Genomic DNA, 17,519 nt, shown 5'->3' on the forward strand with positions numbered 1-17,519 from the left:
CGAGTAGATTACACAGTGCAGACGGCTGGGTGAAGGGATAATTGAGGTGAACCAGAAGGGGGCAGTGTGATGGGGTGCTTATTTTCACTACTCTTAAGTACTGAGAAGCAATGATACCAGTTAAAAGACTAAGGTGTGTCTAGTCATGGTCTTTTCAATCACTTGCTACACATCTGAGCCTAGACAATGAATAAGGATTAAAGAAGAATTTATACCTTTGAGAAATGATGTTGGAGAAGAGTCCTGACTATCCAATGGCCTGTGAAAAATAACAAAAAGATGTCTTGGGAAAAGTTAGCCAAGAGTAGTCCTTGGAGGCAAGGATGACAAAGATGCATCTCATATACTTTGAGTGGTTTTGTGTGTGTGTGTGTGTGTCTCTCTGTGTGTGTGTGTGTGTGTACAGTCAAATCAGATCTGACTGGTACAGGAGGAGATTGTCCCTCCTTCTCCAGCAGAGCATCTGGTGGATTCAAACTATGCACGTCTGGGATTGCAACATCACATATACTTTGGACATGTTGTTAGAAAGATCTGTTCCTAGGAAAGGTGGAGCGTTAGTGAAAGTGAGGAAGACCCTCAATGAGATGAATGTACTGTAGCAGGGGGTGTAATTGTGTTGAACGTGGTGAAGACGCTGCAGGCTAGGACATGGTTCAGATCTGTGGTTTATAGGATTTTGATGAGTGGTTCTCGAATTGATGGCACAGACCAACAACAACTTGGAATGGTGAGCTACTTAAAATTTATTATCGTTTAATGTTTTTTTTTTTTTACTTCTGAAACTTACATTTTATATTTTCAAAGTGAGATTGATTGTGGGCAACGGAAACCTTAGGAATTCAACCTGTGTATAAGGGAGAGACTGCTGTGCTCCTTCAGAGCCACCTGTTTGCAGTTGGAATTGACTCTCCACGGGCAGAGAACTGTCGTCGTTTGTTGAATTGTTCTTTAAACTTTACTAACACGAAGTGATCTTGATGATGGTATCCTCTCCCCGACAGCAGATATTTAAGATAATGCCGATCATGTTTTTGTTGTTGTTGTTTGTAGGAGACATCTAGTCAGTTCCAACCCATAGGGACCTTCTGTACCGCAGAACTGATCCGACTTCGTCCTGAGCCTTCCTCTCATTTCCTGCTGTGTTTAAGTCCACTGTTGTCGTCACAGTGTTGATCCATATTGTTAAGGGTCTTTCTCTTTTTTCCTGAACCACTATATTAGCTAATATTATGTCCTCCTTCAGGGATTATTACCTCTTGGGAACGTCTCCAAACCATAGAGGCAAAGACTTGGCAATCTTATTTTTAAAGGGTATTCTGGCTTTATTATTTCCAAGGCATATTTGTTCTGCTGTACATGGTATGTCCAGTATTCTCCAAATGCAGCTTTTATATGTACATGAGGTTTTGAAAATACCATGATTGGGGTCAATGGCAACCTTAGTCTTTAAGGTGACTTTTCTTTGTGAGTTTGAATCTTTTCCAGTAAATTTTCCAAATGCATTATGTTTGATTTTTTGACTACTGCTTCCATGGTCATTGGTTATGGATCATAGAAAAATTAAATCTTTAATAATTTTATTCTCTGATTTGTTTATTGTAAGGGTTTTTTAGTTGCCTAGTTGTGAGGATTTTATAAAAAAATGATGTAAAAATCTAAATACCTACATGTAAATTAAAAAAAAACGAAACAAAACCCAACACACAAAGTTTCAGGAGCAATCTCTCATTAAGTTTGTTGCATGCTATGTTTTCTCCAATACAAAATAGTTTTCTCATATTTTGTATTGTACTTTTAAATGGACTAAGCAATTTCAAATAAGCAGACAATGGCGATGTTCTTGTGGTTACGTCATGCTGTTTGTTAGGTGCTGTGGAATCAGCTCTGACTCATAGCACACGTTGATACCACGGAATGAAGCCCTGCCCAGGCCCGTACCAGCCTCCTGGTCTCCTCTATGCTCACACACATAGTTGTGGTCATTGCATCACCCCATCTCACTGAAGGTTGTGGCATAGTTTTGCAAAATGCATTATTGCATTCTCTAAAGTGCCAATGATAAACTTAGACTCATTTTCAACTTGGACTGTTAAATGAGTAACATATCATTTTAAGAAAGTCTTTTAAAGAAATATTTACCTAACAATGAGATAAACTTAACTTCTTTGCAAGTGAATTAAAATGGAATGTGTCAAAATTGGGTTTCCTGGCTTCCTCAGAGCAGCAGTTTGCCAAAAATTCACAAGGAAAAGAGCACGTCATCTGCTGAGCTTCTGTTCATAGAACAGACTACAGTCTGACTAGGGTGCAAAATTCTTACTTCACCCAATTTTAACACATCAAAGATATGGCATGATCAACCCTGCTCCCTGTCTTTACTTTTGGACTACAAACTGAAAATCTATCTGACTGGGGTGTAAAATTCTTAAACCACCCAAAGTGTCAAAGATGCAAAATGATCAGCACTGCTCCCTCGCCTTACTTTTGGACCACAGGGTGACTGAAATCTCATGCCATCCCCTAAGTTTCTCCACTTGTTACCTCAGTAGATCTCCAGGGTCATTTCAGTTAAAAGCCCAGTAAGTTATGCACTGCCATATAACACCACCAGGGTCTTCCTTTAGAAAAGAAAATGATATGTTGAACAAAATATATATTACTACGTTAAGCCATAAGTGAATTTTGAACAGTAAAGTAAAATGTTACTACTCTAGTGACAGGGTGGAAATAAGCCAGCCTTGTGTTTCACTCTCTAGTATTTGAGCTATTTTATAAAGAGAAAGTTCCACTTTCTGACTTCTAACATCTTGGTCATGGGACACAATGGACTTTTTCTGAAGGCATTATACCTACATATGTCAAGCTTCAATAAGAGAATGTGGCTGACTCTGAGAAGAATGGGAATCCCAGAACATTTAGTCATCATGAAGGTTAGAAATATATCCACTCACTTTCTTCCATCACTTATGATCTGATGTTTATATTTCAGCTCATCTGAAAAGAACATGTATAAAGAGTATAATTTGTTTAGATATTTGTTTATTACTTATTTGTTCAATGACTACATTCACTAAGCTGGCAAGAGTGATGTTGACTCACAATTTGACTTGGAACTTTGCGAACTTTAATGTATGATTCTCACCACAATTGTATTTAACATCTCTTAAAAGGAAATTATTATGGCATCCTTCATATGCTTATATTCAACTCTGATGTTTAATATGGCACTTCAAAGAGCAAACTCAGTTATACCTACCTAATCTTGCATTTAACACATAACCCCGTGCAAAGTCAGTATGTGAACTTAAATAGATGAATATTACATGAGGACTCTCTTTACTCTCCACTTTCTGAGTAAAGATGACCCATATAAAATATTGACAAAACAGAATAGAATATGCCACATTAATGAAGTGCACCTGCACAACCCAGCATCCAGGGCTTTCTTAGTTTCCAAGATGTCTTAGAGACAAGTTCAGTATTCTGTAATCTGGCTTCACCGGTCACACGGTGCACTGGTTTCCTTGCTGCAAACAGGCTATCACATAATCTTTAAGATGATAAGAATTAAACGACACAAAGCTCCCGTGAATATTTTATACAACAAAACAATCCTAGGAGATACTACTTATAATCATGTTATTACTACACTTTTCAATTTTCTATTAATAGTCACAAGCAAACATCTTTACTGAAACAAAACTACAAAGGAAAAATTACTATCAAGACCATCTAACTAGATAATGGAAAAAAATTGTTTTGGGTAACTTTGGTGGCTTAGTGGTATGGATTTACATGCCAACCTAAAGGTAAGCGGTTTGAATCCACCAGCTGCTCTGTGGGAGAAACATGGACAGTGTCCTCCCAAGCAATTAACTGCCTCAGAGCCACCCATAGTTGACCCTCCCTCAGGTCAGCCGTTGTCTTTGAAGGGAATTCTGGTTGCCTACTGAGAAAGGAAGGAAGTTGCCAACTTGTATTCCCCAGCTGCTCCACAGGAGTAAGATAGACACGCTCCTTCTATGCTCTGTGTAGCCTTTGAAAATCCACTGGAGTGTCTACTGTGAGTTGCTTTTAACTCGAAGGCACACAACAATAACAATTGGCTTTTGTATCTTTCCCCCGTTTACAAGTTCTTCCACTTTTTTTACTGTTTTTGAGGAAAATTTTCCAACGTGGACTAGGAAATAGCTGAAATGCCTCCCTGTCACTGGAATATTTATGTAGGCTCGGTACTAACTGAACTATTTGTGTTGAATGACTATTCATGAACACACTTAAACTTCCACCAGATGTGTGCATGATTCAACCATCTACATAATCTTAACAATAATATATGCGGCCTTATTTAGAAATGCATTTTTCCTCTAAAAATATTTTCTGTTTTCATCTTTTAATCTCTGTTAGTACAAAACTAAAAAATGGAACACTTTGCCTGGGAGGTGGAACTGACTCATAACTGACCCTCCCGGGGAGGAGATAGTCTTTTTTTTATCTTGTAGAGTTAAGATCTGACCCACCAGAGGTGCACCACCTCTGAGGTAGCATTGCACCTCCCTGTGGACTACCCTATACACCCATTCCTTCAGGGACTAGAGTGTGTTTTACTACAGAAAGGGCTCAGCATAATAAATGCTACGAAATTTCTCACATGAAGTTTCACTCGTTAGTTTTACAACTTTAATAAGTCAAGCCTAACACCAATGACAGTAGTACTTAATCAAATACAAAGGTTTTGGATGTGCTATGATATTTTACTTTAACATTTCATAATGAACATTCTGAAGTTCAAGCACATTTTTGCAAAACGATCAGAGAGTAAAGGTTCATTATTATACCACTATTTTAAGTATCCTGTTTGCAAATGTCATGGTAGATAAAATCAGAAAACAATTGTCATTTGACAACAACAAAGAAAACTAAATAAAATTAAAATATTAACATTTCAACCATCATAAAAGAGAAATAATAAGATCAGAAGGTGTTAGATGGAAAGAGGTTTAGTCTAAAACCTAGAGATAAAAGTTCTTATTTTTATTTAATATTTTATGAAAACTATGATGTTTGGAAGATTAACATTCAGATATTTATACAATGTTTTTCATATGTATAAACACATTGAAACAAATAGCTTAGTTGTGAGTTTTAGCTATAATATTTATCAATTATCACTTTTCTTCAAATGTAAGGGAAGATTAATTCTTGCTTTCTTAATATTATAATGAGTTCCAAATAACAAATCTACATTAAATAATTCATGATTCACTTATATGTGTCTTTTATTATTACAGCAGTATTAATACATTTGAAATTAGTTTTCATCACAAAGTATGTAATTCAGTTTTACATTTTGAAAGCAATATGAAATTGATAAATTATTTAGTAGTTAAGCATGTTGCAAAAAATACATTGGTCATAATATGTTTATATAAATGGCAATTATTCTACTCAAAAATGAAAAGTAAGTGATATTTAAAAACTTAAATAGATCTCCTTAATAATCAATCAACTCTAAAAGCGCTTTTTTTTTTTATCACACAACCCTTTTGGTGGTTGGGCCCTTTATTTTTTCTTCTAAATATCCACATTTGGGACATTACCCATCGTGTCATCCATGAGTCTTACCTGGAACATTTCAGCAGCCACCTAGGAGCACATCTCATCACGTTGACAGACAGCTGGATCTGGTAGCAACGTATCCGTATGTCTGATTTTCTATTAGAGGTAAAACACTAATGTGTCAGTTGTTGTATTTGGGGAATTCATTGTTCTAATTAGGACAGTATGTGCCTGCCAGTCTGCTACGCTGAGGTCCATTGTGGGTTTCTGAAAGCTATGCCACTGGCGTTATTGAGTGCTACAAGGGTCACAAATGATGGACAAGTTTTAATAGAGTTCCAGATTAAGACAGATTAGGAATGAGAATTGGCTTTCCACTTCTGAAAAATAGACCTGTGGAAAAATTATGAATAGTAGAGGAACACAGTTAACACAGTTACAGTATTAGAGGTGGAGCCCAGATTGAAAGTCAAACAAAATGAGGAGAAACAGCTGCAAACATCCTTGAATAATTGGAACATGGAATGTAGAAAGTATGAATGATGGAAAACTAGAAGATCATTCTAGGCAGCTGTGAGTTGAGATGGACTAGCTTTGGCCATTTTGAATCAGATAGTCACATGGTATACTCTACTGGGAATAAAAAGCAGAAGAAAAATGGTATTATATTAACAGTTAAAAAGAAAATTACAAGTCCTATTCTGAAGTATAATGTTGTGAGTGATAGGGTATTATCCATACACATACAAAGAAGACCTGTTAATATGCCTATTATGAAAATATTTGCTCCCACAGCTAGGGACGAGGAAATTGAAGACTTTTATAAAATCTTGCAGTTTAAAATTGACCAAGCATGTAATCAAGATATGTTAATGATAATTGGTGATTGGAATGCAAAATTTGGAAACAATGAAGAAGGAGTAGTAGTTGGAGAGCCATGGCATTTTATATGTTCAATTATTTATTCATTGACAGTACCTTTTATAAAAAACACAAGCCACAGCCACACACATGAGCCTCACGTGATATACTGCCTGTGCATGTGATTGACTCCATCCGTGGAAGGAATCACTAGAGAAGCTCCATATCAACAGTGAAAACCAAGTCAGGTGCAGACGTGGAACACACAATTAGTTACATCAAAATGAGGCCCAAGAAAATGGAAACAAGTCCCCAAGAACCAAGATAGGTGTTGAATCTATCCCACCTGAAGTAAATATCCCAGTCACAAAAGGACAAATATTACATGATGCCACTGTTGTAGAATGGGACTGTCCTTGGGGTTAGGGAGACACTGAGTAAGATGGGTTCAATAATGTATACTGCACTGAAGCAGAGGAGGGAGAGAACCGTCTAAAAGAGAGATGGAACTGGGTATTTCTGTCATCACAGGAGACTAGAGCGAGGGCTGCATGGTGGAGGGGACCTGGGGGAGGGTTTGTAAAACAATGAAAGAATCTTTTCTTTTACTTTTCCATAATTTTTGGACTCATGTACTTATAACTTGTTAGTCAAATTTGTGTCTTCTAGGTTGCAACACCCCCATGATACATCTTCAAGGATATGTACATGTACAGCCAAGCACAATCAATAAGAGTGCATCTGAATTCCAAAATCAATCTCCATAATAGTCTATGTGTTTCCTACTGCCAAAGGGGCCCTTTAGAGTAGTGAGAGAAGATCTTCACCCTGAAACCCACAGCGTCCCTTTTCAGCAGGAAGTAGCTAAGAGAATACGCCGTCCCCTTTTCCTTATGACTCAGGGTGAAGTCTCTCTCAGGGAGGAGGGATAGGGAATGGCAAAGGATACACTGACAAAGAAGATTAATCAGAACTGGCTTTGACAAGCACTGTGGCATTTGGACAAGAACAAACTGGGAGGAGGGTAGAGAGAATAGTGCAACAATGAATGAGTGGAAGCCCAAAATCTCTGTAAATGTTTATGAAAATTAATAAAATATAATTATAGAAAAGAAAAAAAAAAGTCATCTTAAGAATGGGTTTGTGAGCGTGGTATCTCCTCTGCCAGTTAATTGGAAAAAAAATAAAACAACAAAAAAACAAACAAAAAATGACCACGCAACAACAACCCCAACCAGAAAAACAAGAAACTTTAAAAAAAAAATAGGTTTGAAGCATTGAAAACCAAGTCCAAATGTGTTGTGGGATGACATCAAGGAAAGGTCATTACAAAGACAAGAGGAGGGAGAGAAAACAGAAATGAACGTGGGAAGAGACTCTGAAAATTGCACTAGACCATTGAGAAGCCAAAACAAAGGAAAAAGATACTGAAGCAAAAGCAATGAACAGAAAATTTCAAAGGGCAGCTTGAGAAGACAAAGCAGAGTGTTACAGTGGAATCTACAGAGCACTGGATTTGGAGAATAAAAAGGGAAGAACTTGCTCAGCATTTCTCAAGCTTTAGGACCTAGGTGGTTAAATGCTGGACTACTTATTAAAATTTGGGAGGTCAACCTCACAAAGAAGTGTTGGGGAATAAAGTTCTTATGACCTTCCTTTAACTTGAAAATAGCTACTTGGGAATTATTTAAGAATGGTAGCCTCGTGGCAAGAAGCTGTTCTGCAATCTCGAAGGCCAGAGGGTCAGCGATGGGTCAGTTCTTACTCAACAGTACACAACAACAACAAGTCTTGTGTTTTAGACAAAACAATTACATTTTCTTATCTAAAAGCAGAGAACATATGTGTTCATGGTCTAATGAAAAGAAATGGTACAATTGAAGTTGCATTAGCTGACAATCATCTCCAGACTCATTGGTTCACCATCTCTCCAATCCCTCTGGTAAATGATTCTCTTGTCTGGCTGGTTGTCCCTGCCCTTGACCGCTCTCTGCTGTGTGGTGACCTTTTGATCTCACAGTTGAGCTATGTGTTTATTGAAAATCATCACATTTGTTTGAATTGGTATATGCCTGCTGTTCTTGCTACTGAAATTACATAACATAATTAAAGCCTATGTGAACCAAGTTTAAAAAGAATTTAAAAGGAGAACTGAGGTTTCTAGAGAAAGAAACAAGGTGAGTAGTTGACTGTTCAGAGAATTCTTAATAAGTCATAGCACTTATCATTGTTAAGTGTGCCATAGGAATATTATAAGTTAAAATGCAAACATTTAAACTTCATTTGAAAACCCCTGCCTGCATCAGACACTGTTTTGTTGTTAGATGTCATCCAATCCACTACACCTCTCAGTGACCATATCAACAAGAGAGTGGAACCTTACGCTCTCCTACGACATCATCACAACCTCCCCACGGTTAAGCTCATGATTGTAGTGTCTCGAACCACCTCCTGTGTCAATACATCATCTCCAAAAACTCCAGATGATGGATCAGAGGAAGTAAATGACACAGAAGGAAATTGTTCATCTTTCTCCATAGAGAAGTTGGTGGATTCAAACAATTTTCTTCTGTGTTGGTAGTGCAACTCCTTACCACTAAATTGCCATAACTCCTTATAATTCAATGTACTAGTCTAGCTATTTTTTATTGAAACCAATGTTAAATGTAAAATAATCTTAATCACAAACTCACATGAAAGCACCTAAAAACCGTGTCATTGATTTTAGATTATACTTCATAAAATACTGCTCAGTGAAATTGCTACTAAATCATTCATCATATTATATTACAAAGAAGGTCATAGAAATGATGAAGAACTAATTTAACAATATAAAAAATGCACAAAATATTAATGTTAATATACTATTCATATGTTTGCTTTAGAATGAAAATAAGATTAGTAACTTCTCTCCTAAAACTCTAGTCAGTAGAACATGAGAAAGAACACTTAACACTCAATTACTATAGTACAACAATTTTTTTCCTATTCAGAATATTGTTTTTAGAAAAGATAAAATTATAGTTCTTCATTTATAATCATTTTATCTGGCTAATTTCAAGATAAACTTTATTTTCTCTTCTTATTCAAATAATATAAAATAAAACAAAACCTTTTGCCATGCAGTGGGCAAAGAAGAACTGTCTCATAGGATTTTCAGGCTGTAATTGTCGCAGAGTTCTGGTGGCGTAGTGGCAAAGGATTGATCTGCCAATCCAAAGGCACTCTGTTTGAATCCATTAGATGCTCTGGGAGAGAAAGAGGAATAATATCCTCCCATCTGATTCAGAGCCTCTGAAAACACCCTACAGGCTGAGCTAACAGTTGATTCCAACTCAATGGCACAAAACAACGACAGCAGCTTACAGAAGCAGGCGGTCACATCTTTTCCTCACAAAGTTGTTGGTGGTTTTAATCACTAATCTGTTGAGTAGAAGCTCAGTGGTTTATCCCTGTGTAACCAGAATGTCTTGCTTCTGGTGACAGTGTTGATAGTTCTGGGGTCTAATGGATAAGGTGTGGTGCTGCCAACCCAAAGGAATACAGTTCAAATCCACCAAGTTCATCTAAGAAAGAGAAGGGAGATCTTCTCTGCTCCTCTGATATAATGACTCAGGCAACTTGCTGGAGGGTTAGCTATATGATTCAGTCCCAACTCACCAGCACCTAACAACACCAAGCTACCAGAATCCTCTACCACAGTGATAGTGATAGAATAATAGAATTTCCTTCATGATTGTCATCATCATTTTTATCTTTGCTGTAAAAATTTTAACAAATCAATAATATTTTAGAAATCAAAAGATGTGTGAAATCACTAAACTGTATGTTGAGCTCTGGTAGCCTAGTGGTGAGAAGCTGTATTGCAATCCCAAAGTCACGTGATGGAATCCACTAGCCGCTCTGCAGGAGAGGAGGGGCAGTCCCTTCTCACGAGATTTATCGCCTCTGAAGGCATTGGAAGGTCAGCTGTGGGTCAATTCTGACTCAACAGCACACACCAACATCAGTGTGCATTATCTCTTCAATGTAGTCAGTTCTTGTCAGTCTCTTATAAATTACAATAAAATTTCTGATGTCATTTAGTTCTGATAATATGTTTGAAAATATTTTTTTCTAAATAGAATGTATATGTACATAAATAGAAAAATAAGTGTAATCTTTTACAAAGTTCCACAAAGCGAACACTATATATAATTTTCACAGATCAAGCATCAGCATTCTGAGAACCAGCATACAATCTACTCCTTGCATGTCCCTGGATCCCCAAGGGAAAATGCTATGGTGACATCTAAAACAAAATGTTAATTTTGTTAGTTTTATAGAATATAATGTAAATGAAATCAGACACTTTTAAATTCTGCGTCTAGTTTCTCCCACTCATTTTCAATGCTATGTAGTATTATAGGTTCTGCTCTAGAGAGATTTATTTGTTTCCATCTTTTGGTAGCATAAACATTTTTACCATTTGTGTGTATACATATATTTTGACAATAAACTACATGCTATTTAGAAAGCTAAATTTTACGACATGCATAGCAATTTTCCCAATAGAAGATAATACATTAATTGAGAATAAAAATTATCCCATTCATGTAATTCCCTGTTTTCTGTGGAAATATTATAATAGTTAAAAGGAATCCTGGTAGAGGTACAGTTAAGCATTGAGCTACCATCTCAAAGCTTGGTGATCCAAGCTCACTAGATGCAGTGAGAAAGACAAGACCTAGTGATTTACTCCCTTACGATTCTACCTTAGAAAATCTTCTGTAACAGTTTTACCATGTTATATTGATTGTGTGTGTGTGTGTGTGTGTGTGTCTTAATGTACTATGAAATAGAAAGTAACTCATAGTGGACCTATCAGTGGGTTTTTAGCAGCTGTAAATAGTAGGGAAACTGCTCCTATTTCTCCTGCACTCGGTCTTATAGGGAGCTCTGGTGGCATAGTGCTAAGGAGTTGTGCTGCCAACCCAAAGATAGGCAGTTTGAATTCACCAGCTGTTCTACAAGAGAAAAAGAAGAAGAATCTCATTCTGTGCGATCAAATGTCCCAGAAAATCTGCCAGAGGGTCAGCTGTAAGTTGGTTCCGACTTGACAGTATACAACACCAAAAGCAACTATGTCATATAAGGTTCCTCTCAGTCGGAATCAACTCTCCAGCACAAAACAGGGAATTAATAAGAAGTATATTTTGTTTCTTTTAAACTGAAAATTTATCACATTGAATTAAGTGCCAATTCTTCAAACTTTAATGATCATAATGGATATTGTTATAAAGGTACCAGCAAGTGGGGGCTCTGTCTGAAGGTGATCAGAATATATGTCATCATTTATTCCTACTAATTAGGGAATTCTCAAATTTACCGAAGAATCCTTGACCATGACAGCTCATTTAGGGAGTTGAACGCACAGATGGAAGCTTTCTAAAATGAAGGCATTCTCCTCAGGACAGGAATAGGGGATCAGCACACATTACGAGCAAACTCAGGTCCATTTGTAAACCATAGGGCAGGATACAAACAATCTGTTCTTAAGAAGCATGTGCATAACCAGACCAACGAACAGTCATCTAGAGAAGGGCATGCGGGCCCTGCCAGGCAAATGGCTTAGCTTTCTAGTTCAGATATTCCAAAGTTGAATCAATCACGCCTATCCTAACTCTCCTTTGCTCTCCAGGCATGAAAATGTCTAACTCAATAGAGACAGTTGAAAGATTTGCATTTTTCTTATCACTCTATTCTTCCTCAAAGAATTCCTACCTAGTCTTTCACTAACAGAATACCCAATTTTCTTTTTTGGCATTTTTTATGTCGGCAGGGGGATTTAAAAGGCTTTATCTTTGACTATCCTCAAGGCATAGAGCCTGGGCACAGTGTGTGGTGAACTGCTTTTCTGAACTTTTCACTTTGGATACTTGACAATCACTTAATGTGTAGGACAACAGAAGAAATATCCTGGATTCCGAGCTCTGCTCTTTTGCATGAGTAGCCTTTACGGTTTATTGTAGATTTCTTTAAAGTGAAAATTGGTTTTAACTGTAATTATAAAATGAGGACTGAGGTATCTCAAGGAAATTTAGGACCATTTCCTGTGACTCCTGTTTGCTACTACGTGAAAAAGCACTGTGGTCCTTTACCAAGTATTTTTCGTATGGCTGGCATAACTGCAGTTTAAAAACGTATTGGCTACTAAAGTTTGTCTCTCATACTTTGTCCATGTTGCTAGGAGACACTGTTCCATGGAAAGGGATATCATAGCTGGAAAGGTGGAGTGTCAGTGAAGGAAAGGAGGCCTCCCCCATGAAATGCTTGACAGTGATTATAGCAATGAGCCCAAGGGTGTCAGAGAAAGTGAGGAAGGCACAGGATAGGACAGGATCCAGATTTGTTTTTCATAGGGTCACTATGAGTTTGCACTCTATTCAAGGACACCTAACAACTTGGGGATTTTCCTGATGTGTCTCATTTTTCTGCATCATAAGCTAAAGAGGTGAGGCACCGGGCTTAAGAAATCCTGGAGAGTTTTTAACATTTTTTCATAGCTTTATTGAGTACTCCATTATAAATAATCGGGACTTGTAAGCTTGATCAACAGAGGGAAGTAAGCTGATGGAAATTTTCCAAAATTGAAGCCATCACAGGACAGAGATGGTAGGATCAATATACATTTCCAGGAAGGAAAAGGTCAAGATGTAAACAACTTGTTCCCAGGATGAATGCGTATAATTGACCAAGCAAAGAACACTTACATAGGCTTGAAACTCCTCTCCAACCAAATTCCTAAACTCTGCATTTCAAAAGACGCTAGAGCCAAAATGGAAGCTATCATGAGTCCTGCCTTTCTTTTCTCTATATGTATAAAAATCTTTAATTTGATGGAGATAGTGGTGCGTTTAGTATTTTCATCTTATTTTGCTTGAGATTGGACTGCATTATTCCTCAATAAAACTCCTTTCCTTTCACTCAGAAAATCAAACTTTTTTTCTTTGACACATCTATGTTAAATGCTCTTCGTTTTGCCCAAACTATTGATTAGAAATGAGGAACTGCTATTAAGTAAATGAATTCTTAAGATCTATCTGTGAGTGGTCTTATGGTAGTATAGGAAATCTGTCTCTAAGTACTTTTTATCCATAGAATTTTTTTTTAATCTATTACTGATCAACAGGCTGTTAGGGACCTCTCTAAAGTACTTAAGAGCAATGGTGTGTCTCTGGAGATAAAGGTGTGTCTGGTACAGGCCATGGTCTTTGCAATCACTTGTTATGCATCAGAGAGATGGACAATGACCAAGAAGGATAGAAGGAGAATTGATGCCTTTGAGCTGTGATGCTGGAGAAGAGTGCTGAAGGTGCCATGGACAGCTAAGAGAACAAACAGATTCATCCTGGAGAAGGTTAAAATGGGCTGCTCCTTGGAGGCAAGGATTCTGAGTCTTTGTCTGACATACTTTGGTCATGTTGTAAGGAGGGACTGGTCCTTGGAGAAGGACATCATGCTTGGGAGGGTGGAGGGCAGGCGCAGGAGGGGAAGGCCCTCTGGGAGGTGGATTGATTTGGTGACTGGGGCAGTCGGGATGAGTGTGTTGGAGGTAATGAGACTGGCACAGGACAGAGCAGAGTTTAGGGCTGTTGTACATAGGGTTGCTATGAGTCGCAAACGACTCAACAGCACATAACAACAACAACAACTGATCTACATGAAAAGCTTAACTTTCATGTCTACATTTTAAAGTCTATACGTTAATTTATTCTTCCACTTTAGTTTTAAGTCAATATACAGTTCAAGAAATTAATTTAGAAAGGAATAACTGATGCGTATAGAAGGAAAGGAAATTGAGGGTTGGGTTCCTGTATCACCAGAGGTAGGAAAGAAATCGAGAAAATAATAGTGTCAACATTAAAAAAGTTCAGTTCAACCACTCCTAAAGTATTTGAGAGGGAATAGTTTTGGAGTACCTCACTTCAAAGGAAAGGTAGAAAGAGCACAGAGGACTTTAAGTATAATGAAAGGAGTTCTGCCGGGAGGTGTGTTTCTTATTTATAAAATCATTGTTTTCTATTATCAAATAAAGACTTCCTTTTACATTTTCCCCTTTTAAGCTTATTAATATTAACAATTTTACCAAGGTTATAAAAAAGATTATTATTTGGATTAGCTGAAGTAGGAAAAAAAGCTTAATTAGTCTTCTTTTTAAAAAATATGAAAGCTTGTTCAGGAAATTATTGCTTGGTAAAATGGAAACTACTCATCCACTATGCACCGTAGGGAATATGAGGTGTAATTCTTTTACGGTTATAATGAACTTAATACAAACCAGTGCACAAAATAAACAATTCATAATCAACTTCAGAAAAAAAATAGCATTTTGTTATGGAAAACTCTGTTAGTTATTTCAAATCTCACACACACACTTCTGTAAACCCATTAGTTATCCTAGAGACTAATTTCTAATACACTCATAACTCATAGTAAAAAACCAGATGCTTCTAGCCAACAGAGGCATCTCAGAAGAGAGCCCCAGTAACCTGCTTCTATAAGGTCAGACTTGAAAACTCTATGGGTCAGTTGTGCTTTGAATGCATGGAGTTGTCATTAGTTGAAATGGATTCCACAGCATCATACACTCATTTACCTATCTTTGCTTTCATTCTTAATAATGTATTGACTGCTTCACTTTATAAAAGGTACTTTATATAGTGCTAGCAAAGTTAAGAAGAAAAAGGCATGTTGATATTAAACTCAGAGCTCCAAAATATTGACTTATTGAAGGTGACAGTTAAATAGTTAGCTAATTAAAGCCCAATAGGCCATCATTTTTCTGATCACTTGCTATGCAGCTAAGAGCTGCACAATGAATAAGGATGACAGAAAAATAATTGATGGCTTTGAGCTGTGTTATGTGAGAAGAACACTGAACCTCCCATGGATGGCCAAGAGAACAAACAGATATGTCTTGGCGAGTGTGGAGGCAAGAATGTTGAGTCTTCGCCTTACATACTTTGGGCATATTGCTAGAAGGGACTATTCCTTGGAGAGGGACATGGTGCTGGGAAGAATGGAGGGCGGACGAAAGAAAGGAAGACCCTCAACCAGGTGGATTGACATGGTGACCGCTGCAATGAGCTCTTGTGTGTCAGGAAGTGTAAGGGGGCAGAGAGGATAGAACAGGGTTCAGATCTTTTGTTCATAGGTCACATGAGTTGCAGGTGACGTGACGTGCATAACAACAACATTGGGAACATAGTGGTTCTACCAATTTATAATTATACCAGTCATATGCAAGAATACCATGTTTCTACAACAGACATTTTCTATTTTCTATTTGTTTAAATCACTGAACCACTCTGCAGAGGTGAGAGGCCTTATCAAAGTAGTTTTTATTTGCTGTGGCTAAGGATTAAAAGTGTCTGTTCTATTCTTTGTTGCCCACATTTCTTTTTTTTTTTTGGGGGGGGGTCCCAGTGACTTTTCCTGTCCTTTATGCATTTCTTGTGGTTTTGTTGTTGTTGTTGTTGTTGAGCAGTTAGTATTTTCTATATTATTAAGAGATTAGATCCTTTTTAGATTAATTATTGCACTTTTATTCCATTTGTTTTTTTTATTATTATTAAATTTTATTAGTTTCAATGAACATTCACAGGGATTCTGGGCTTTCACTCCTTCATTGCCGCACCATTCTCTCCACCCTCCTCCCCAGTTTGTTCTTCTTCCCCGCCATCCGAATGTCTGTTTTAATTGTCCAATTGCCACAGTGCTTGTCAAAGTCAGTTCTGATTAATCTCCTTTGTCGGTGTGTCCTTTGCCATTCCCTATCACTCCTCCCTGAGAGAGACTTCACTCTGATTCATAAGGAAAAGGGGATGGCGCATTCTCTTAGCTACTTCCTGCTGAAAAGGGACGCTGTGGGTTTCAGGGTGAAGATCTTCTCTCACTACTCTAAAGGGCCCCTTTGGCAGTAGGAAACACATAGACTATTATGGAGATTGATTTTGGAATTTAGATGCACTCTTATTGATTGTGCTTGGCCGTACATGTTCATATCCTTGAAGATGTATCATGGGGGTGTTGCAACCTAGAAGACACAAATTTGACTAACAAGTTATAAGTACATGAGTCAAAAATTATGGAAAAGTAAAAGAAAGGATTCTTTCATTGTTTTACAAACCCTCCCCCAGGTCCCCTCCACCATGTAGCCCTCACTCTAGACTCCTGTGATGACAGAAGTACCTAGTCATATATCTCTTTTAAACAGTTTTCTCCCTCCTCTATTTCAGTGCAGTATACATTATTGAACCCATCTTACTCACTCTCTCCCCAACCCCAAGGACAGTCCCATTCTACACAGTGGCATCATGTAATATTTGTCCTTTTGTGACTGGGATATTTCACTCAGCATAATGTTCTCCAGAGTCAACCATTTTGAATAATATTGCATGAGTTCCTTGTTTTTTAATGCAGCATAGTATTCCATTGTGCGAATATACCACAGCAGTTCCGTCTTAAATATTTTAGTGACATCTTTTTTGAGCATATATATTTTTCAAGTGTTCCTAGTATTTGAGTTTATTGTATGTTTGCAACCTGTTAGTAACTTTTGGTGGTTTATTTATTCCACAAATGTGGATGCCTAGTTTTGTCCCTGTATTATCTGCCAGAAACCTAAATGTTAAACTGGATACTACAAAGTTTCTGGAATATAACATAATTTATTTTTGACTGAGCAACCAGATTACATTCCTGTGATGTACTTTTCAGTATCCAGGGGCCTTTAAAGTTTGCTTGCAGTAAGTCAGGAGAATACAAATCAATTTCTATGATGCGCAAGGTACCCATGATTTCCCTTCAAAGTTTTGAAAAGGTGTTTGCAAATGAAAAAGTTGACAATGGAATGACATTGGGGTTGGGGGGAGACTGAGAAAGATGGGATAAATTATGTATACTGCATTGAAACAGATGAGGGAGAGAACTGTTTAAAAGGTAAATATGATTAGGTATTATTGTCATGACTGGAATCCTGAATGAAGGCTGTATAGAGGAGTGGACTTGGGGGAGAGATTGTATAACAATGAAAGAATTTTTCCTTTACTTTC

This window comes from Elephantulus edwardii, unplaced genomic scaffold (genome assembly GCF_000299155.1).
Source record: "Elephantulus edwardii isolate Elephantulus edwardi_28Jun2011 unplaced genomic scaffold, EleEdw1.0 scaffold00118, whole genome shotgun sequence".
In the NCBI taxonomy this organism is placed as follows: Eukaryota; Metazoa; Chordata; class Mammalia; order Macroscelidea; family Macroscelididae; genus Elephantulus; species Elephantulus edwardii.